General features: G+C 47.5%; 1 protein-coding gene across 2 annotated transcripts in view; it reads left to right on the plus strand.

Moving 5' to 3' along the window:
- The window catches only part of spag5 (sperm associated antigen 5), an 83,037-nt gene that overhangs the window by 20,239 nt on the left and 35,267 nt on the right, over nucleotides 1-27,531 (plus strand). The window lies entirely within an intron of this gene.

The following is a 27,531-nucleotide window of genomic DNA, read 5'->3' on the forward strand; positions in this document are numbered from 1 at the left end:
AATAGATCCCTCACCCTCACACACACCATCAGATCCACATCTAATAGATCCCTCACCCTCACACACACCATCAGATCCACATCTAATAGATCCCTCACACACGCCATCAGATCCACATCTAATAGATCCCTCACCCTCACACACACCATCAGATCCACATCTAATAGATCCCTCACACACGCACTGTCAGATCCACATCTAATAGATCTCTCACCCTCACACACCATCAGATCCACATCTAATAGATCCCTCACACACGTACCATCAGATCCACATCTAATAGATCCCTCACCCTCACACACCATCAGATCCACATCTAATAGATCCCTCACCCTCACACACACCATCAGATCCACATCTAATAGATCCCTCACCCTCACACACACCATCAGATCCACATCTAATAGATCCCTCACCCTCACACACACCATCAGATCCACATCTAATAGATCCCTCACCCTCACACACACCATCAGATCCACATCTAATAGATCCCTCACCCTCACACACACCGTCAGATCCACATCTAATAGATCCCTCACCCTCACACACCATCAGATCCACATCTAATAGATCCCTCACCCTCACACACCATCAGATCCACATCTAATAGATCCCTCACATGCACCATCAGATCCACATCTAATAGATCCCTCACCCTCACACACCATCAGATCCACATCTAATAGATCCCTCACCCTCACACGCACCCTCAGATCCACATCTAATAGATCTCTCACCCTCACACGCACCCTCAGATCCACATCTAATAGATCCCTCACACGCACCCTCAGATCCACATCTAGTAGATCCCTCACCCTCACACGCACACCATCAGATCCACATCTAATAGATCCCTCACCCTCACACACCATCAGATCCACATCTAATAGATCCCTCACACGCACCATCAGATCCACATCTAATAGATCCCTCACCCTCACACACACCATCAGATCCACATCTAATAGATCCCTCACCCTCACACGCACCATCAGATCCACATCTAATAGATCCCTCATCCTCACACGCACCATCAGATCCACATCTAATAGATCCCTCACCCTCACACACCATCAGATCCACATCTAATACATCCCTCACATGCACCATCAGATCCACATCTAATAGATCCCTCACCCTCACACACCATCAGATCCACATCTAATAGATCCCTCACCCTCACACGTACCATCAGATCTACATCTAATAGATCCCTTACCCTCACACACCATCAGATCCACATCTAATAGATCCCTCACCCTCACACACCATCAGATCCACATCTAATAGATCCCTCACATGCACCATCAGATCCACATCTAATAGATCCCTCACCCTCACACACCATCAGATCCACATCTAATAGATCCCTCACCCTCACACGTACCATCAGATCTACATCTAATAGATCCCTTACCCTCACACACACCATCAGATCCACATCTAATAGATCCCTCACCCTCACACGCACCATCAGATCCACATCTAATAGATCCCTCATCCTCACACGCACCATCAGATCCACATCTAATAGATCCCTCACACTCACACATACCATCAGATCCACATCTAATAGATCCCTCACCCTCACACGCACCATCAGATCCACATCTAATAGATCCCTCACCCTCACACGCACCATCAGATCCACATATAATAGATCCCTCACCCTCACAAGTACCATCAGATCCACATCTAATAGATCCCTCACCCTCACACGCACCATCAGATCCACATCTAATTGATCCCTCACACTCACCCTCACACGCACCATCAGATCCACATCTAATAGATCCCTCACCCTCACACGCACCATCAGATCCACATATAATAGATCCCTCACACGCACCATCAGATCCACATATAATAGATCCCTCACACGCACCATCAGATCCACATCTAATAGATCCTTCACCCTCACACACACCATCAGATCCACATCGAATAGATCCTTCACCCTCACACACACCATCAGATCCACATCTAATAGATCCCTCACACACGCACCGTCAGATCCACATCTAATAGATCCCTCACCCTCACACGCACCATCAGATCCACATCTAATAGATCTCTCACCCTCACACGTACCATCAGATCTACATCTAATAGATCCCTCACCCTCACACACACCATCAGATCCACATCTAATAGATCCCTCACACACGCACCGTCAGATCCACATCTAATAGATCCCTCACCCTCACACGCACCATCAGATCCACATCTAATAGATCTCTCACCCTCACACGTACCATCAGATCTACATCTAATAGATCCCTCACCCTCACACACACCATCAGATCCACATCTAATAGATCCCTCACACACGCCATCAGATCCACATCTAATAGATCCCTCACCCTCACACACACCATCAGATCCACATCTAATAGATCCCTCACACACGCACTGTCAGATCCACATCTAATAGATCTCTCACCCTCACACACCATCAGATCCACATCTAATAGATCCCTCACACACGTACCATCAGATCCACATCTAATAGATCCCTCACCCTCACACACACCATCAGATCCACATCTAATAGATCCCTCACCCTCACACACACCATCAGATCCACATCTAATAGATCCCTCACCCTCACACGCACCATCAGATCCACATCTAATAGATCCCTCACCCTCACATTCACCGTCAGATCCACATCTAATAGATCCCTCATCCTCACCCACCATCAGATCCACATCTAATAGATCCCTCACCCTCACACACACCATCAGATCCACATCTAATAGATCCCTCACCCTCACACACACCATCAGATCCACATCTAATAGATCCCTCACACACGCCATCAGATCCACATCTAATAGATCCCTCACCCTCACACACACCATCAGATCCACATCTAATAGATCCCTCACACACGCACTGTCAGATCCACATCTAATAGATCTCTCACCCTCACACACCATCAGATCCACATCTAATAGATCCCTCACACACGTACCATCAGATCCACATCTAATAGATCCCTCACCCTCACACACCATCAGATCCACATCTAATAGATCCCTCACCCTCACACACACCATCAGATCCACATCTAATAGATCCCTCACCCTCACACACCATCAGATCCACATCTAATAGATCCCTCACCCTCACACACACCATCAGATCCACATCTAATAGATCCCTCACCCTCACACACACCATCAGATCCACATCTAATAGATCCCTCACACACGTACCATCAGATCCACATCTAATAGATCCCTCACCCTCACACACCATCAGATCCACATCTAATAGATCCCTCACCCTCACACACACCATCAGATCCACATCTAATAGATCCCTCACCCTCACACACACCATCAGATCCACATCTAATAGATCCCTCACCCTCACACACACCATCAGATCCACATCTAATAGATCCCTCACCCTCACACACACCATCAGATCCACATCTAATAGATCCCTCACCCTCACACACACCGTCAGATCCACATCTAATAGATCCCTCACCCTCACACACACCGTCAGATCCACATCTAATAGATCCCTCACCCTCACACACACACCATCAGATCCACATCTAATAGATCCCTCACCCTCACACACACCATCAGATCCACATCGAATAGATCCTTCACCCTCACACACACCATCAGATCCACATCTAATAGATCCCTCACACACGCACCGTCAGATCCACATCTAATAGATCCCTCACCCTCACACGCACCATCAGATCCACATCTAATAGATCTCTCACCCTCACACGTACCATCAGATCTACATCTAATAGATCCCTCACCCTCACACACACCATCAGATCCACATCTAATAGATCCCTCACACACGCCATCAGATCCACATCTAATAGATCCCTCACCCTCACACACACCATCAGATCCACATCTAATAGATCCCTCACACACGCACTGTCAGATCCACATCTAATAGATCTCTCACCCTCACACACCATCAGATCCACATCTAATAGATCCCTCACCCTCACACACACACCATCAGATCCACATCTAATAGATCCCTCACCCTCACACACACCATCAGATCCACATCTAATAGATCCCTCACCCTCACACGCACCATCAGATCCACATCTAATAGATCCCTCACCCTCACATTCACCGTCAGATCCACATCTAATAGATCCCTCACCCTCACCCACCATCAGATCCACATCTAATAGATCCCTCACCCTCACACACACCATCAGATCCACATCTAATAGATCCCTCACCCTCACACACACCATCAGATCCACATCTAATAGATCCCTCACACACGCCATCAGATCCACATCTAATAGATCCCTCACCCTCACACACACCATCAGATCCACATCTAATAGATCCCTCACACACGCACTGTCAGATCCACATCTAATAGATCTCTCACCCTCACACACCATCAGATCCACATCTAATAGATCCCTCACACACGTACCATCAGATCCACATCTAATAGATCCCTCACCCTCACACACCATCAGATCCACATCTAATAGATCCCTCACCCTCACACACACCATCAGATCCACATCTAATAGATCCCTCACACACGCCATCAGATCCACATCTAATAGATCCCTCACCCTCACACACACCATCAGATCCACATCTAATAGATCCCTCACACACGCACTGTCAGATCCACATCTAATAGATCTCTCACCCTCACACACCATCAGATCCACATCTAATAGATCCCTCACACACGTACCATCAGATCCACATCTAATAGATCCCTCACCCTCACACACCATCAGATCCACATCTAATAGATCCCTCACCCTCACACGCACCATCAGATCCACATCTAATAGATCTCTCACCCTCACACGTACCATCAGATCTACATCTAATAGATCCCTCACCCTCACACACACCATCAGATCCACATCTAATAGATCCCTCACACACGCCATCAGATCCACATCTAATAGATCCCTCACCCTCACACGCACCATCAGATCCACATCTAATAGATCCCTCACCCTCACATTCACCGTCAGATCCACATCTAATAGATCCCTCACCCTCACCCACCATCAGATCCACATCTAATAGATCCCTCACCCTCACACACACCATCAGATCCACATCTAATAGATCCCTCACCCTCACACACACCATCAGATCCACATCTAATAGATCCCTCACACACGCCATCAGATCCACATCTAATAGATCCCTCACCCTCACACACACCATCAGATCCACATCTAATAGATCCCTCACACACGCACTGTCAGATCCACATCTAATAGATCTCTCACCCTCACACACCATCAGATCCACATCTAATAGATCCCTCACACACGTACCATCAGATCCACATCTAATAGATCCCTCACCCTCACACACCATCAGATCCACATCTAATAGATCCCTCACCCTCACACACACCATCAGATCCACATCTAATAGATCCCTCACACACGCCATCAGATCCACATCTAATAGATCCCTCACCCTCACACACACCATCAGATCCACATCTAATAGATCCCTCACACACGCACTGTCAGATCCACATCTAATAGATCTCTCACCCTCACACACCATCAGATCCACATCTAATAGATCCCTCACACACGTACCATCAGATCCACATCTAATAGATCCCTCACCCTCACACACCATCAGATCCACATCTAATAGATCCCTCACCCTCACACGCACCATCAGATCCACATCTAATAGATCTCTCACCCTCACACGTACCATCAGATCTACATCTAATAGATCCCTCACCCTCACACACACCATCAGATCCACATCTAATAGATCCCTCACACACGCCATCAGATCCACATCTAATAGATCCCTCACCCTCACACACACCATCAGATCCACATCTAATAGATCCCTCACACACGCATTGTCAGATCCACATCTAATAGATCTCTCACCCTCACACACCATCAGATCCACATCTAATAGATCCCTCACACACGTACCATCAGATCCACATCTAATAGATCCCTCACCCTCACACACACCATCAGATCCACATCTAATAGATCCCTCACCCTCACACACACCATCAGATCCACATCTAATAGATCCCTCACCCTCACACGCACCATCAGATCCACATCTAATAGATCCCTCACCCTCACATTCACCGTCAGATCCACATCTAATAGATCCCTCACCCTCACCCACCATCAGATCCACATCTAATAGATCCCTCACACGCACCATCAGATCCACATCTAATAGATCCCTCATCCTCACACGCACCATCAGATCCACATCTAATAGATCCCTCACACTCACACATACCATCAGATCCACATCTAATAGATCCCTCACCCTCACACGCACCCTCAGATCCACATCTAATAGATCCCTCACCCTCACACGCACCCTCAGATCCACATCTAGTAGATCCCTCACCCTCACACGCACACCATCAGATCCACATCTAATAGATCCCTCACCCTCACACACCATCAGATCCACATCTAATAGATCCCTCACACGCACCATCAGATCCACATCTAATAGATCCCTCACCCTCACACACCATCAGATCCACATCTAATAGATCCCTCACCCTCACACGTACCATCAGATCTACATCTAATAGATCCCTCACACGCACCATCAGATCCACATCTAATAGATCCCTCACACGCACCATCAGATCCACATCTAATAGATCCCTCACCCTCACACACCATCAGATCCACATCTAATAGATCCCTCACCCTCACACGCACCCTCAGATCCACATCTAATAGATCTCTCACCCTCACACGCACCCTCAGATCCACATCTAATAGATCCCTCACCCTCACACGCACCCTCAGATCCACATCTAGTAGATCCCTCACCCTCACACGCACACCATCAGATCCACATCTAATAGATCCCTCACCCTCACACACCATCAGATCCACATCTAATAGATCCCTCACACGCACCATCAGATCCACATCTAATAGATCCCTTACCCTCACACACACCATCAGATCCACATCTAATAGATCCCTCACCCTCACAAGCACCATCAGATCCACATCTAATAGATCCCTCATCCTCACACGCACCATCAGATCCACATCTAATAGATCCCTCACCCTCACACACCATCAGATCCACATCTAATACATCCCTCACATGCACCATCAGATCCACATCTAATAGATCCCTCACCCTCACACACCATCAGATCTACATCTAATAGATCCCTTACCCTCACACACCATCAGATCCACATCTAATAGATCCCTCACCCTCACACACCATCAGATCCACATCTAATAGATCCCTCACCCTCACACACCATCAGATCCACATCTAATAGATCCCTCACATGCACCATCAGATCCACATCTAATAGATCCCTCACCCTCACACACCATCAGATCCACATCTAATAGATCCCTCACCCTCACACGCACCCTCAGATCCACATCTAATAGATCTCTCACCCTCACACGCACCCTCAGATCCACATCTAATAGATCCCTCACACGCACCCTCAGATCCACATCTAGTAGATCCCTCACTCTCACACGCACACCATCAGATCCACATCTAATAGATCCCTCACCCTCACACACCATCAGATCCACATCTAATAGATCCCTCACACGCACCATCAGATCCACATCTAATAGATCCCTCACCCTCACACACACCATCAGATCCACATCTAATAGATCCCTCACCCTCACACGCACCATCAGATCCACATCTAATAGATCCCTCATCCTCACACGCACCATCAGATCCACATCTAATAGATCCCTCACCCTCACACACCATCAGATCCACATCTAATACATCCCTCACATGCACCATCAGATCCACATCTAATAGATCCCTCACCCTCACACACCATCAGATCCACATCTAATAGATCCCTCACCCTCACACGTACCATCAGATCTACATCTAATAGATCCCTTACCCTCACACACCATCAGATCCACATCTAATAGATCCCTCACCCTCACACACCATCAGATCCACATCTAATAGATCCCTCACATGCACCATCAGATCCACATCTAATAGATCCCTCACCCTCACACACCATCAGATCCACATCTAATAGATCCCTCACCCTCACACGTACCATCAGATCTACATCTAATAGATCCCTTACCCTCACACACACCATCAGATCCACATCTAATAGATCCCTCACCCTCACACGCACCATCAGATCCACATCTAATAGATCCCTCATCCTCACACGCACCATCAGATCCACATCTAATAGATCCCTCACACTCACACATACCATCAGATCCACATCTAATAGATCCCTCACCCTCACACGCACCATCAGATCCACATCTAATAGATCCCTCACCCTCACACGCACCATCAGATCCACATCTAATAGATCCCTCACCCTCACACGCACCATCAGATCCACATCTAATAGATCCCTCACCCTCACAAGTACCATCAGATCCACATCTAATAGATCCCTCACCCTCACACGCACCATCAGATCCACATCTAATAGATCCCTCACACTCACCCTCACACGCACCATCAGATCCACATCTAATAGATCCCTCACCCTCACACGCACCATCAGATCCACATATAATAGATCCCTCACACGCACCATCAGATCCACATCTAATAGATCCTTCACCCTCACACACACCATCAGATCCACATCGAATAGATCCTTCACCCTCACACACACCATCAGATCCACATCTAATAGATCCCTCACACACGCACCGTCAGATCCACATCTAATAGATCCCTCACCCTCACACGCACCATCAGATCCACATCTAATAGATCTCTCACCCTCACACGTACCATCAGATCTACATCTAATAGATCCCTCACCCTCACACACACCATCAGATCCACATCTAATAGATCCCTCACACACGCACCGTCAGATCCACATCTAATAGATCCCTCACCCTCACACGCACCATCAGATCCACATCTAATAGATCTCTCACCCTCACACGTACCATCAGATCTACATCTAATAGATCCCTCACCCTCACACACACCATCAGATCCACATCTAATAGATCCCTCACACACGCCATCAGATCCACATCTAATAGATCCCTCACCCTCACACACACCATCAGATCCACATCTAATAGATCCCTCACACACGCACTGTCAGATCCACATCTAATAGATCTCTCACCCTCACACACCATCAGATCCACATCTAATAGATCCCTCACACACGTACCATCAGATCCACATCTAATAGATCCCTCACCCTCACACACACCATCAGATCCACATCTAATAGATCCCTCACCCTCACACACACCATCAGATCCACATCTAATAGATCCCTCACCCTCACACGCACCATCAGATCCACATCTAATAGATCCCTCACCCTCACATTCACCGTCAGATCCACATCTAATAGATCCCTCACCCTCACCCACCATCAGATCCACATCTAATAGATCCCTCACCCTCACACACACCATCAGATCCACATCTAATAGATCCCTCACCCTCACACACACCATCAGATCCACATCTAATAGATCCCTCACACACGCCATCAGATCCACATCTAATAGATCCCTCACACACACCATCAGATCCACATCTAATAGATCCCTCACACACGCACTGTCAGATCCACATCTAATAGATCTCTCACCCTCACACACCATCAGATCCACATCTAATAGATCCCTCACACACGTACCATCAGATCCACATCTAATAGATCCCTCACCCTCACACACCATCAGATCCACATCTAATAGATCCCTCACCCTCACACACACCATCAGATCCACATCTAATAGATCCCTCACCCTCACACACCATCAGATCCACATCTAATAGATCCCTCACCCTCACACACACCATCAGATCCACATCTAATAGATCCCTCACCCTCACACACACCATCAGATCCACATCTAATAGATCCCTCACACACGTACCATCAGATCCACATCTAATAGATCCCTCACCCTCACACACCATCAGATCCACATCTAATAGATCCCTCACCCTCACACACACCATCAGATCCACATCTAATAGATCCCTCACCCTCACACACACCATCAGATCCACATCTAATAGATCCCTCACCCTCACACACACCATCAGATCCACATCTAATAGATCCCTCACCCTCACACACACCATCAGATCCACATCTAATAGATCCCTCACCCTCACACACACCGTCAGATCCACATCTAATAGATCCCTCACCCTCACACACACCGTCAGATCCACATCTAATAGATCCCTCACCCTCACACACACACCATCAGATCCACATCTAATAGATCCCTCACCCTCACACACACCATCAGATCCACATCGAATAGATCCTTCACCCTCACACACACCATCAGATCCACATCTAATAGATCCCTCACACACGCACCGTCAGATCCACATCTAATAGATCCCTCACCCTCACACGCACCATCAGATCCACATCTAATAGATCTCTCACCCTCACACGTACCATCAGATCTACATCTAATAGATCCCTCACCCTCACACACACCATCAGATCCACATCTAATAGATCCCTCACACACGCCATCAGATCCACATCTAATAGATCCCTCACCCTCACACACACCATCAGATCCACATCTAATAGATCCCTCACACACGCACTGTCAGATCCACATCTAATAGATCTCTCACCCTCACACACCATCAGATCCACATCTAATAGATCCCTCACACACGTACCATCAGATCCACATCTAATAGATCCCTCACCCTCACACACACCATCAGATCCACATCTAATAGATCCCTCACCCTCACACACACACCATCAGATCCACATCTAATAGATCCCTCACCCTCACACACACCATCAGATCCACATCTAATAGATCCCTCACCCTCACACGCACCATCAGATCCACATCTAATAGATCCCTCACCCTCACATTCACCGTCAGATCCACATCTAATAGATCCCTCACCCTCACCCACCATCAGATCCACATCTAATAGATCCCTCACCCTCACACACACCATCAGATCCACATCTAATAGATCCCTCACCCTCACACACACCATCAGATCCACATCTAATAGATCCCTCACACACGCCATCAGATCCACATCTAATAGATCCCTCACCCTCACACACACCATCAGATCCACATCTAATAGATCCCTCACACACGCACTGTCAGATCCACATCTAATAGATCTCTCACCCTCACACACCATCAGATCCACATCTAATAGATCCCTCACACACGTACCATCAGATCCACATCTAATAGATCCCTCACCCTCACACACCATCAGATCCACATCTAATAGATCCCTCACCCTCACACGCACCATCAGATCCACATCTAATAGATCTCTCACCCTCACACGTACCATCAGATCTACATCTAATAGATCCCTCACCCTCACACACACCATCAGATCCACATCTAATAGATCCCTCACACACGCCATCAGATCCACATCTAATAGATCCCTCACCCTCACACACACCATCAGATCCACATCTAATAGATCCCTCACACACGCACTGTCAGATCCACATCTAATAGATCTCTCACCCTCACACACCATCAGATCCACATCTAATAGATCCCTCACACACGTACCATCAGATCCACATCTAATAGATCCCTCACCCTCACACACACCATCAGATCCACATCTAATAGATCCCTCACCCTCACACGCACCATCAGATCCACATCTAATAGATCCCTCACCCTCACACACCATCAGATCCACATCTAATAGATCCCTCACCCTCACACGTACCATCAGATCTACATCTAATAGATCCCTCACACGCACCATCAGATCCACATCTAATAGATCCCTCACACGCACCATCAGATCCACATCTAATAGATCCCTCACCCTCACACACCATCAGATCCACATCTAATAGATCCCTCACCCTCACACGCACCCTCAGATCCACATCTAATAGATCTCTCACCCTCACACGCACCCTCAGATCCACATCTAATAGATCCCTCACCCTCACACGCACCCTCAGATCCACATCTAGTAGATCCCTCACCCTCACACGCACACCATCAGATCCACATCTAATAGATCCCTCACCCTCACACACCATCAGATCCACATCTAATAGATCCCTCACACGCACCATCAGATCCACATCTAATAGATCCCTTACCCTCACACACACCATCAGATCCACATCTAATAGATCCCTCACCCTCACAAGCACCATCAGATCCACATCTAATAGATCCCTCATCCTCACACGCACCATCAGATCCACATCTAATAGATCCCTCACCCTCACACACCATCAGATCCACATCTAATACATCCCTCACATGCACCATCAGATCCACATCTAATAGATCCCTCACCCTCACACACCATCAGATCTACATCTAATAGATCCCTTACCCTCACACACCATCAGATCCACATCTAATAGATCCCTCACCCTCACACACCATCAGATCCACATCTAATAGATCCCTCACCCTCACACACCATCAGATCCACATCTAATAGATCCCTCACATGCACCATCAGATCCACATCTAATAGATCCCTCACCCTCACACACCATCAGATCCACATCTAATAGATCCCTCACCCTCACACGCACCCTCAGATCCACATCTAATAGATCTCTCACCCTCACACGCACCCTCAGATCCACATCTAATAGATCCCTCACACGCACCCTCAGATCCACATCTAGTAGATCCCTCACTCTCACACGCACACCATCAGATCCACATCTAATAGATCCCTCACCCTCACACACCATCAGATCCACATCTAATAGATCCCTCACACGCACCATCAGATCCACATCTAATAGATCCCTCACCCTCACACACACCATCAGATCCACATCTAATAGATCCCTCACCCTCACACGCACCATCAGATCCACATCTAATAGATCCCTCATCCTCACACGCACCATCAGATCCACATCTAATAGATCCCTCACCCTCACACACCATCAGATCCACATCTAATACATCCCTCACATGCACCATCAGATCCACATCTAATAGATCCCTCACCCTCACACACCATCAGATCCACATCTAATAGATCCCTCACCCTCACACGTACCATCAGATCTACATCTAATAGATCCCTTACCCTCACACACCATCAGATCCACATCTAATAGATCCCTCACCCTCACACACCATCAGATCCACATCTAATAGATCCCTCACATGCACCATCAGATCCACATCTAATAGATCCCTCACCCTCACACACCATCAGATCCACATCTAATAGATCCCTCACCCTCACACGTACCATCAGATCTACATCTAATAGATCCCTTACCCTCACACACACCATCAGATCCACATCTAATAGATCCCTCACCCTCACACGCACCATCAGATCCACATCTAATAGATCCCTCATCCTCACACGCACCATCAGATCCACATCTAATAGATCCCTCACACTCACACATACCATCAGATCCACATCTAATAGATCCCTCACCCTCACACGCACCATCAGATCCACATCTAATAGATCCCTCACCCTCACACGCACCATCAGATCCACATCTAATAGATCCCTCACCCTCACACGCACCATCAGATCCACATCTAATAGATCCCTCACCCTCACAAGTACCATCAGATCCACATCTAATAGATCCCTCACCCTCACACGCACCATCAGATCCACATCTAATAGATCCCTCACACTCACCCTCACACGCACCATCAGATCCACATCTAATAGATCCCTCACCCTCACACGCACCATCAGATCCACATATAATAGATCCCTCACACGCACCATCAGATCCACATCTAATAGATCCTTCACCCTCACACACACCATCAGATCCACATCGAATAGATCCTTCACCCTCACACACACCATCAGATCCACATCTAATAGATCCCTCACACACGCACCGTCAGATCCACATCTAATAGATCCCTCACCCTCACACGCACCATCAGATCCACATCTAATAGATCTCTCACCCTCACACGTACCATCAGATCTACATCTAATAGATCCCTCACCCTCACACACACCATCAGATCCACATCTAATAGATCCCTCACACACGCACCGTCAGATCCACATCTAATAGATCCCTCACCCTCACACGCACCATCAGATCCACATCTAATAGATCTCTCACCCTCACACGTACCATCAGATCTACATCTAATAGATCCCTCACCCTCACACACACCATCAGATCCACATCTAATAGATCCCTCACACACGCCATCAGATCCACATCTAATAGATCCCTCACCCTCACACACACCATCAGATCCACATCTAATAGATCCCTCACACACGCACTGTCAGATCCACATCTAATAGATCTCTCACCCTCACACACCATCAGATCCACATCTAATAGATCCCTCACACACGTACCATCAGATCCACATCTAATAGATCCCTCACCCTCACACACACCATCAGATCCACATCTAATAGATCCCTCACCCTCACACACACCATCAGATCCACATCTAATAGATCCCTCACCCTCACACGCACCATCAGATCCACATCTAATAGATCCCTCACCCTCACATTCACCGTCAGATCCACATCTAATAGATCCCTCACCCTCACCCACCATCAGATCCACATCTAATAGATCCCTCACCCTCACACACACCATCAGATCCACATCTAATAGATCCCTCACCCTCACACACACCATCAGATCCACATCTAATAGATCCCTCACACACGCCATCAGATCCACATCTAATAGATCCCTCACCCTCACACACACCATCAGATCCACATCTAATAGATCCCTCACACACGCACTGTCAGATCCACATCTAATAGATCTCTCACCCTCACACACCATCAGATCCACATCTAATAGATCCCTCACACACGTACCATCAGATCCACATCTAATAGATCCCTCACCCTCACACACCATCAGATCCACATCTAATAGATCCCTCACCCTCACACACACCATCAGATCCACATCTAATAGATCCCTCACCCTCACACACCATCAGATCCACATCTAATAGATCCCTCACCCTCACACACACCATCAGATCCACATCTAATAGATCCCTCACCCTCACACACACCATCAGATCCACATCTAATAGATCCCTCACACACGTACCATCAGATCCACATCTAATAGATCCCTCACCCTCACACACCATCAGATCCACATCTAATAGATCCCTCACCCTCACACACACCATCAGATCCACATCTAATAGATCCCTCACCCTCACACACACCATCAGATCCACATCTAATAGATCCCTCACCCTCACACACACCATCAGATCCACATCTAATAGATCCCTCACCCTCACACACACACCATCAGATCCACATCTAATAGATCCCTCACCCTCACACACACCATCAGATCCACATCGAATAGATCCTTCACCCTCACACACACCATCAGATCCACATCTAATAGATCCCTCACACACGCACCATCAGATCCACATCTAATAGATCCCTCACCCTCACACACCATCAGATCCACATCTAATAGATCCCTCACATGCACCATCAGATCCACATCTAATAGATCCCTCACCCTCACACACCATCAGATCCACATCTAATAGATCCCTCACCCTCACACGTACCATCAGATCTACATCTAATAGATCCCTTACCCTCACACACACCATCAGATCCACATCTAATAGATCCCTCACCCTCACACGCACCATCAGATCCACATCTAATAGATCCCTCATCCTCACACGCACCATCAGATCCACATCTAATAGATCCCTCACACTCACACATACCATCAGATCCACATCTAATAGATCCCTCACCCTCACACGCACCATCAGATCCACATCTAATAGATCCCTCACCCTCACACGCACCATCAGATCCACATCTAATAGATCCCTCACCCTCACACGCACCATCAGATCCACATCTAATAGATCCCTCACCCTCACAAGTACCATCAGATCCACATCTAATAGATCCCTCACCCTCACACGCACCATCAGATCCACATCTAATAGATCCCTCACACTCACCCTCACACGCACCATCAGATCCACATCTAATAGATCCCTCACCCTCACACGCACCATCAGATCCACATATAATAGATCCCTCACACGCACCATCAGATCCACATCTAATAGATCCTTCACCCTCACACACACCATCAGATCCACATCGAATAGATCCTTCACCCTCACACACACCATCAGATCCACATCTAATAGATCCCTCACACACGCACCGTCAGATCCACATCTAATAGATCCCTCACCCTCACACGCACCATCAGATCCACATCTAATAGATCTCTCACCCTCACACGTACCATCAGATCTACATCTAATAGATCCCTCACCCTCACACACACCATCAGATCCACATCTAATAGATCCCTCACACACGCACCGTCAGATCCACATCTAATAGATCCCTCACCCTCACACGCACCATCAGATCCACATCTAATAGATCTCTCACCCTCACACGTACCATCAGATCTACATCTAATAGATCCCTCACCCTCACACACACCATCAGATCCACATCTAATAGATCCCTCACACACGCCATCAGATCCACATCTAATAGATCCCTCACCCTCACACACACCATCAGATCCACATCTAATAGATCCCTCACACACGCACTGTCAGATCCACATCTAATAGATCTCTCACCCTCACACACCATCAGATCCACATCTAATAGATCCCTCACACACGTACCATCAGATCCACATCTAATAGATCCCTCACCCTCACACACACCATCAGATCCACATCTAATAGATCCCTCACCCTCACACACACCATCAGATCCACATCTAATAGATCCCTCACCCTCACACGCACCATCAGATCCACATCTAATAGATCCCTCACCCTCACATTCACCGTCAGATCCACATCTAATAGATCCCTCACCCTCACCCACCATCAGATCCACATCTAATAGATCCCTCACCCTCACACACACCATCAGATCCACATCTAATAGATCCCTCACCCTCACACACACCATCAGATCCACATCTAATAGATCCCTCACACACGCCATCAGATCCACATCTAATAGATCCCTCACACACACCATCAGATCCACATCTAATAGATCCCTCACACACGCACTGTCAGATCCACATCTAATAGATCTCTCACCCTCACACACCATCAGATCCACATCTAATAGATCCCTCACACACGTACCATCAGATCCACATCTAATAGATCCCTCACCCTCACACACCATCAGATCCACATCTAATAGATCCCTCACCCTCACACACACCATCAGATCCACATCTAATAGATCCCTCACCCTCACACACCATCAGATCCACATCTAATAGATCCCTCACCCTCACACACACCATCAGATCCACATCTAATAGATCCCTCACCCTCACACACACCATCAGATCCACATCTAATAGATCCCTCACACACGTACCATCAGATCCACATCTAATAGATCCCTCACCCTCACACACCATCAGATCCACATCTAATAGATCCCTCACCCTCACACACACCATCAGATCCACATCTAATAGATCCCTCACCCTCACACACACCATCAGATCCACATCTAATAGATCCCTCACCCTCACACACACCATCAGATCCACATCTAATAGATCCCTCACCCTCACACACACCATCAGATCCACATCTAATAGATCCCTCACCCTCACACACACCGTCAGATCCACATCTAATAGATCCCTCACCCTCACACACACCGTCAGATCCACATCTAATAGATCCCTCACCCTCACACACACACCATCAGATCCACATCTAATAGATCCCTCACCCTCACACACACCATCAGATCCACATCGAATAGATCCTTCACCCTCACACACACCATCAGATCCACATCTAATAGATCCCTCACACACGCACCGTCAGATCCACATCTAATAGATCCCTCACCCTCACACGCACCATCAGATCCACATCTAATAGATCTCTCACCCTCACACGTACCATCAGATCTACATCTAATAGATCCCTCACCCTCACACACACCATCAGATCCACATCTAATAGATCCCTCACACACGCCATCAGATCCACATCTAATAGATCCCTCACCCTCACACACACCATCAGATCCACATCTAATAGATCCCTCACACACGCACTGTCAGATCCACATCTAATAGATCTCTCACCCTCACACACCATCAGATCCACATCTAATAGATCCCTCACACACGTACCATCAGATCCACATCTAATAGATCCCTCACCCTCACACACACCATCAGATCCACATCTAATAGATCCCTCACCCTCACACACACACCATCAGATCCACATCTAATAGATCCCTCACCCTCACACACACCATCAGATCCACATCTAATAGATCCCTCACCCTCACACGCACCATCAGATCCACATCTAATAGATCCCTCACCCTCACATTCACCGTCAGATCCACATCTAATAGATCCCTCACCCTCACCCACCATCAGATCCACATCTAATAGATCCCTCACCCTCACACACACCATCAGATCCACATCTAATAGATCCCTCACCCTCACACACACCATCAGATCCACATCTAATAGATCCCTCACACACGCCATCAGATCCACATCTAATAGATCCCTCACCCTCACACACACCATCAGATCCACATCTAATAGATCCCTCACACACGCACTGTCAGATCCACATCTAATAGATCTCTCACCCTCACACACCATCAGATCCACATCTAATAGATCCCTCACACACGTACCATCAGATCCACATCTAATAGATCCCTCACCCTCACACACCATCAGATCCACATCTAATAGATCCCTCACCCTCACACGCACCATCAGATCCACATCTAATAGATCTCTCACCCTCACACGTACCATCAGATCTACATCTAATAGATCCCTCACCCTCACACACACCATCAGATCCACATCTAATAGATCCCTCACACACGCCATCAGATCCACATCTAATAGATCCCTCACCCTCACACACACCATCAGATCCACATCTAATAGATCCCTCACACACGCACTGTCAGATCCACATCTAATAGATCTCTCACCCTCACACACCATCAGATCCACATCTAATAGATCCCTCACACACGTACCATCAGATCCACATCTAATAGATCCCTCACCCTCACACACACCATCAGATCCACATCTAATAGATCCCTCACCCTCACACGCACCATCAGATCCACATCTAATAGATCCCTCACCCTCACACACCATCAGATCCACATCTAATAGATCCCTCACCCTCACACGTACCATCAGATCTACATCTAATAGATCCCTCACACGCACCATCAGATCCACATCTAATAGATCCCTCACACGCACCATCAGATCCACATCTAATAGATCCCTCACCCTCACACACCATCAGATCCACATCTAATAGATCCCTCACCCTCACACGCACCCTCAGATCCACATCTAATAGATCTCTCACCCTCACACGCACCCTCAGATCCACATCTAATAGATCCCTCACCCTCACACGCACCCTCAGATCCACATCTAGTAGATCCCTCACCCTCACACGCACACCATCAGATCCACATCTAATAGATCCCTCACCCTCACACACCATCAGATCCACATCTAATAGATCCCTCACACGCACCATCAGATCCACATCTAATAGATCCCTTACCCTCACACACACCATCAGATCCACATCTAATAGATCCCTCACCCTCACAAGCACCATCAGATCCACATCTAATAGATCCCTCATCCTCACACGCACCATCAGATCCACATCTAATAGATCCCTCACCCTCACACACCATCAGATCCACATCTAATACATCCCTCACATGCACCATCAGATCCACATCTAATAGATCCCTCACCCTCACACACCATCAGATCTACATCTAATAGATCCCTTACCCTCACACACCATCAGATCCACATCTAATAGATCCCTCACCCTCACACACCATCAGATCCACATCTAATAGATCCCTCACCCTCACACACCATCAGATCCACATCTAATAGATCCCTCACATGCACCATCAGATCCACATCTAATAGATCCCTCACCCTCACACACCATCAGATCCACATCTAATAGATCCCTCACCCTCACACGCACCCTCAGATCCACATCTAATAGATCTCTCACCCTCACACGCACCCTCAGATCCACATCTAATAGATCCCTCACACGCACCCTCAGATCCACATCTAGTAGATCCCTCACTCTCACACGCACACCATCAGATCCACATCTAATAGATCCCTCACCCTCACACACCATCAGATCCACATCTAATAGATCCCTCACACGCACCATCAGATCCACATCTAATAGATCCCTCACCCTCACACACACCATCAGATCCACATCTAATAGATCCCTCACCCTCACACGCACCATCAGATCCACATCTAATAGATCCCTCATCCTCACACGCACCATCAGATCCACATCTAATAGATCCCTCACCCTCACACACCATCAGATCCACATCTAATACATCCCTCACATGCACCATCAGATCCACATCTAATAGATCCCTCACCCTCACACACCATCAGATCCACATCTAATAGATCCCTCACCCTCACACGTACCATCAGATCTACATCTAATAGATCCCTTACCCTCACACACCATCAGATCCACATCTAATAGATCCCTCACCCTCACACACCATCAGATCCACATCTAATAGATCCCTCACATGCACCATCAGATCCACATCTAATAGATCCCTCACCCTCACACACCATCAGATCCACATCTAATAGATCCCTCACCCTCACACGTACCATCAGATCTACATCTAATAGATCCCTTACCCTCACACACACCATCAGATCCACATCTAATAGATCCCTCACCCTCACACGCACCATCAGATCCACATCTAATAGATCCCTCATCCTCACACGCACCATCAGATCCACATCTAATAGATCCCTCACACTCACACATACCATCAGATCCACATCTAATAGATCCCTCACCCTCACACGCACCATCAGATCCACATCTAATAGATCCCTCACCCTCACACGCACCATCAGATCCACATCTAATAGATCCCTCACCCTCACACGCACCATCAGATCCACATCTAATAGATCCCTCACCCTCACAAGTACCATCAGATCCACATCTAATAGATCCCTCACCCTCACACGCACCATCAGATCCACATCTAATAGATCCCTCACACTCACCCTCACACGCACCATCAGATCCACATCTAATAGATCCCTCACCCTCACACGCACCATCAGATCCACATATAATAGATCCCTCACACGCACCATCAGATCCACATCTAATAGATCCTTCACCCTCACACACACCATCAGATCCACATCGAATAGATCCTTCACCCTCACACACACCATCAGATCCACATCTAATAGATCCCTCACACACGCACCGTCAGATCCACATCTAATAGATCCCTCACCCTCACACGCACCATCAGATCCACATCTAATAGATCTCTCACCCTCACACGTACCATCAGATCTACATCTAATAGATCCCTCACCCTCACACACACCATCAGATCCACATCTAATAGATCCCTCACACACGCACCGTCAGATCCACATCTAATAGATCCCTCACCCTCACACGCACCATCAGATCCACATCTAATAGATCTCTCACCCTCACACGTACCATCAGATCTACATCTAATAGATCCCTCACCCTCACACACACCATCAGATCCACATCTAATAGATCCCTCACACACGCCATCAGATCCACATCTAATAGATCCCTCACCCTCACACACACCATCAGATCCACATCTAATAGATCCCTCACACACGCACTGTCAGATCCACATCTAATAGATCTCTCACCCTCACACACCATCAGATCCACATCTAATAGATCCCTCACACACGTACCATCAGATCCACATCTAATAGATCCCTCACCCTCACACACACCATCAGATCCACATCTAATAGATCCCTCACCCTCACACGCACCATCAGATCCACATCTAATAGATCCCTCACCCTCACATTCACCGTCAGATCCACATCTAATAGATCCCTCACCCTCACCCACCATCAGATCCACATCTAATAGATCCCTCACCCTCACACACACCATCAGATCCACATCTAATAGATCCCTCACCCTCACACACACCATCAGATCCACATCTAATAGATCCCTCACACACGCCATCAGATCCACATCTAATAGATCCCTCACCCTCACACACACCATCAGATCCACATCTAATAGATCCCTCACACACGCACTGTCAGATCCACATCTAATAGATCTCTCACCCTCACACACCATCAGATCCACATCTAATAGATCCCTCACACACGTACCATCAGATCCACATCTAATAGATCCCTCACCCTCACACACCATCAGATCCACATCTAATAGATCCCTCACCCTCACACACACCATCAGATCCACATCTAATAGATCCCTCACCCTCACACACCATCAGATCCACATCTAATAGATCCCTCACCCTCACACACACCATCAGATCCACATCTAATAGATCCCTCACCCTCACACACACCATCAGATCCACATCTAATAGATCCCTCACACACGTACCATCAGATCCACATCTAATAGATCCCTCACCCTCACACACCATCAGATCCACATCTAATAGATCCCTCACCCTCACACACACCATCAGATCCACATCTAATAGATCCCTCACCCTCACACACACCATCAGATCCACATCTAATAGATCCCTCACCCTCACACACACCATCAGATCCACATCTAATAGATCCCTCACCCTCACACACACCATCAGATCCACATCTAATAGATCCCTCACCCTCACACACACCGTCAGATCCACATCTAATAGATCCCTCACCCTCACACACACCGTCAGATCCACATCTAATAGATCCCTCACCCTCACACGCACCATCAGATCCACATCTAATAGATCCCTCACCCTCACACGCACCATCAGATCCACATCTAATAGATCCCTCACCCTCACACGCACCATCAGATCCACATCTAATAGATCCCTCACCCTCACAAGTACCATCAGATCCACATCTAATAGATCCCTCACCCTCACACGCACCATCAGATCCACATCTAATAGATCCCTCACACTCACCCTCACACGCACCATCAGATCCACATCTAATAGATCCCTCACCCTCACACGCACCATCAGATCCACATATAATAGATCCCTCACACGCACCATCAGATCCACATCTAATAGATCCTTCACCCTCACACACACCATCAGATCCACATCGAATAGATCCTTCACCCTCACACACACCATCAGATCCACATCTAATAGATCCCTCACACACGCACCGTCAGATCCACATCTAATAGATCCCTCACCCTCACACGCACCATCAGATCCACATCTAATAGATCTCTCACCCTCACACGTACCATCAGATCTACATCTAATAGATCCCTCACCCTCACACACACCATCAGATCCACATCTAATAGATCCCTCACACACGCACCGTCAGATCCACATCTAATAGATCCCTCACCCTCACACGCACCATCAGATCCACATCTAATAGATCTCTCACCCTCACACGTACCATCAGATCTACATCTAATAGATCCCTCACCCTCACACACACCATCAGATCCACATCTAATAGATCCCTCACACACGCCATCAGATCCACATCTAATAGATCCCTCACCCTCACACACACCATCAGATCCACATCTAATAGATCCCTCACACACGCACTGTCAGATCCACATCTAATAGATCTCTCACCCTCACACACCATCAGATCCACATCTAATAGATCCCTCACACACGTACCATCAGATCCACATCTAATAGATCCCTCACCCTCACACACACCATCAGATCCACATCTAATAGATCCCTCACCCTCACACACACCATCAGATCCACATCTAATAGATCCCTCACCCTCACACGCACCATCAGATCCACATCTAATAGATCCCTCACCCTCACATTCACCGTCAGATCCACATCTAATAGATCCCTCACCCTCACCCACCATCAGATCCACATCTAATAGATCCCTCACCCTCACACACACCATCAGATCCACATCTAATAGATCCCTCACCCTCACACACACCATCAGATCCACATCTAATAGATCCCTCACACACGCCATCAGATCCACATCTAATAGATCCCTCACCCTCACACACACCATCAGATCCACATCTAATAGATCCCTCACACACGCACTGTCAGATCCACATCTAATAGATCTCTCACCCTCACACACCATCAGATCCACATCTAATAGATCCCTCACACACGTACCATCAGATCCACATCTAATAGATCCCTCACCCTCACACACCATCAGATCCACATCTAATAGATCCCTCACCCTCACACACACCATCAGATCCACATCTAATAGATCCCTCACCCTCACACACCATCAGATCCACATCTAATAGATCCCTCACCCTCACACACACCATCAGATCCACATCTAATAGATCCCTCACCCTCACACACACCATCAGATCCACATCTAATAGATCCCTCACACACGTACCATCAGATCCACATCTAATAGATCCCTCACCCTCACACACCATCAGATCCACATCTAATAGATCCCTCACCCTCACACACACCATCAGATCCACATCTAATAGATCCCTCACCCTCACACACACCATCAGATCCACATCTAATAGATCCCTCACCCTCACACACACCATCAGATCCACATCTAATAGATCCCTCACCCTCACACACACCATCAGATCCACATCTAATAGATCCCTCACCCTCACACACACCGTCAGATCCACATCTAATAGATCCCTCACCCTCACACACACCGTCAGATCCACATCTAATAGATCCCTCACCCTCACACACACACCATCAGATCCACATCTAATAGATCCCTCACCCTCACACACACCATCAGATCCACATCGAATAGATCCTTCACCCTCACACACACCATCAGATCCACATCTAATAGATCCCTCACACACGCACCGTCAGATCCACATCTAATAGATCCCTCACCCTCACACGCACCATCAGATCCACATCTAATAGATCTCTCACCCTCACACGTACCATCAGATCTACATCTAATAGATCCCTCACCCTCACACACACCATCAGATCCACATCTAATAGATCCCTCACACACGCCATCAGATCCACATCTAATAGATCCCTCACCCTCACACACACCATCAGATCCACATCTAATAGATCCCTCACACACGCACTGTCAGATCCACATCTAATAGATCTCTCACCCTCACACACCATCAGATCCACATCTAATAGATCCCTCACACACGTACCATCAGATCCACATCTAATAGATCCCTCACCCTCACACACACCATCAGATCCACATCTAATAGATCCCTCACCCTCACACACACACCATCAGATCCACATCTAATAGATCCCTCACCCTCACACACACCATCAGATCCACATCTAATAGATCCCTCACCCTCACACGCACCATCAGATCCACATCTAATAGATCCCTCACCCTCACATTCACCGTCAGATCCACATCTAATAGATCCCTCACCCTCACCCACCATCAGATCCACATCTAATAGATCCCTCACCCTCACACACACCATCAGATCCACATCTAATAGATCCCTCACCCTCACACACACCATCAGATCCACATCTAATAGATCCCTCACACACGCCATCAGATCCACATCTAATAGATCCCTCACCCTCACACACACCATCAGATCCACATCTAATAGATCCCTCACACACGCACTGTCAGATCCACATCTAATAGATCTCTCACCCTCACACACCATCAGATCCACATCTAATAGATCCCTCACACACGTACCATCAGATCCACATCTAATAGATCCCTCACCCTCACACACCATCAGATCCACATCTAATAGATCCCTCACCCTCACACGCACCATCAGATCCACATCTAATAGATCTCTCACCCTCACACGTACCATCAGATCTACATCTAATAGATCCCTCACCCTCACACACACCATCAGATCCACATCTAATAGATCCCTCACACACGCCATCAGATCCACATCTAATAGATCCCTCACCCTCACACACACCATCAGATCCACATCTAATAGATCCCTCACACACGCACTGTCAGATCCACATCTAATAGATCTCTCACCCTCACACACCATCAGATCCACATCTAATAGATCCCTCACACACGTACCATCAGATCCACATCTAATAGATCCCTCACCCTCACACACACCATCAGATCCACATCTAATAGATCCCTCACCCTCACACACACCATCAGATCCACATCTAATAGATCCCTCACCCTCACACACACCATCAGATCCACATCTAATAGATCCCTCACCCTCACATTCACCGTCAGATCCACATCTAATAGATCCCTCACCCTCACCCACCATCAGATCCACATCTAATAGATCCCTCACCCTCACACACACCATCAGATCCACATCTAATAGATCCCTCACCCTCACACACACCATCAGATCCACATCTAATAGATCCCTCACACACGCCATCAGATCCACATCTAATAGATCCCTCACCCTCACACACACCATCAGATCCACATCTAATAGATCCCTCACACACGCACTGTCAGATCCACATCTAATAGATCTCTCACCCTCACACACCATCAGATCCACATCTAATAGATCCCTCACACACGTACCATCAGATCCACATCTAATAGATCCCTCACCCTCACACACCATCAGATCCACATCTAATAGATCCCTCACCCTCACACACACCATCAGATCCACATCTAATAGATCCCTCACCCTCACACACCATCAGATCCACATCTAATAGATCCCTCACCCTCACACACACCATCAGATCCACATCTAATAGATCCCTCACCCTCACACACACCATCAGATCCACATCTAATAGATCCCTCACACACGTACCATCAGATCCACATCTAATAGATCCCTCACCCTCACACACCATCAGATCCACATCTAATAGATCCCTCACCCTCACACACACCATCAGATCCACATCTAATAGATCCCTCACCCTCACACACACCATCAGATCCACATCTAATAGATCCCTCACCCTCACACACACCATCAGATCCACATCTAATAGATCCCTCACCCTCACACACACCATCAGATCCACATCTAATAGATCCCTCACCCTCACACACACCGTCAGATCCACATCTAATAGATCCCTCACCCTCACACACACCGTCAGATCCACATCTAATAGATCCCTCACCCTCACACACACACCATCAGATCCACATCTAATAGATCCCTCACCCTCACACACACCATCAGATCCACATCGAATAGATCCTTCACCCTCACACACACCATCAGATCCACATCTAATAGATCCCTCACACACGCACCGTCAGATCCACATCTAATAGATCCCTCACCCTCACACGCACCATCAGATCCACATCTAATAGATCTCTCACCCTCACACGTACCATCAGATCTACATCTAATAGATCCCT

The sequence above is a fragment of the Trichomycterus rosablanca genome, chromosome 5 (assembly GCF_030014385.1).
Source record: "Trichomycterus rosablanca isolate fTriRos1 chromosome 5, fTriRos1.hap1, whole genome shotgun sequence".
Lineage (NCBI taxonomy): Eukaryota > Metazoa > Chordata > Actinopteri > Siluriformes > Trichomycteridae > Trichomycterus > Trichomycterus rosablanca.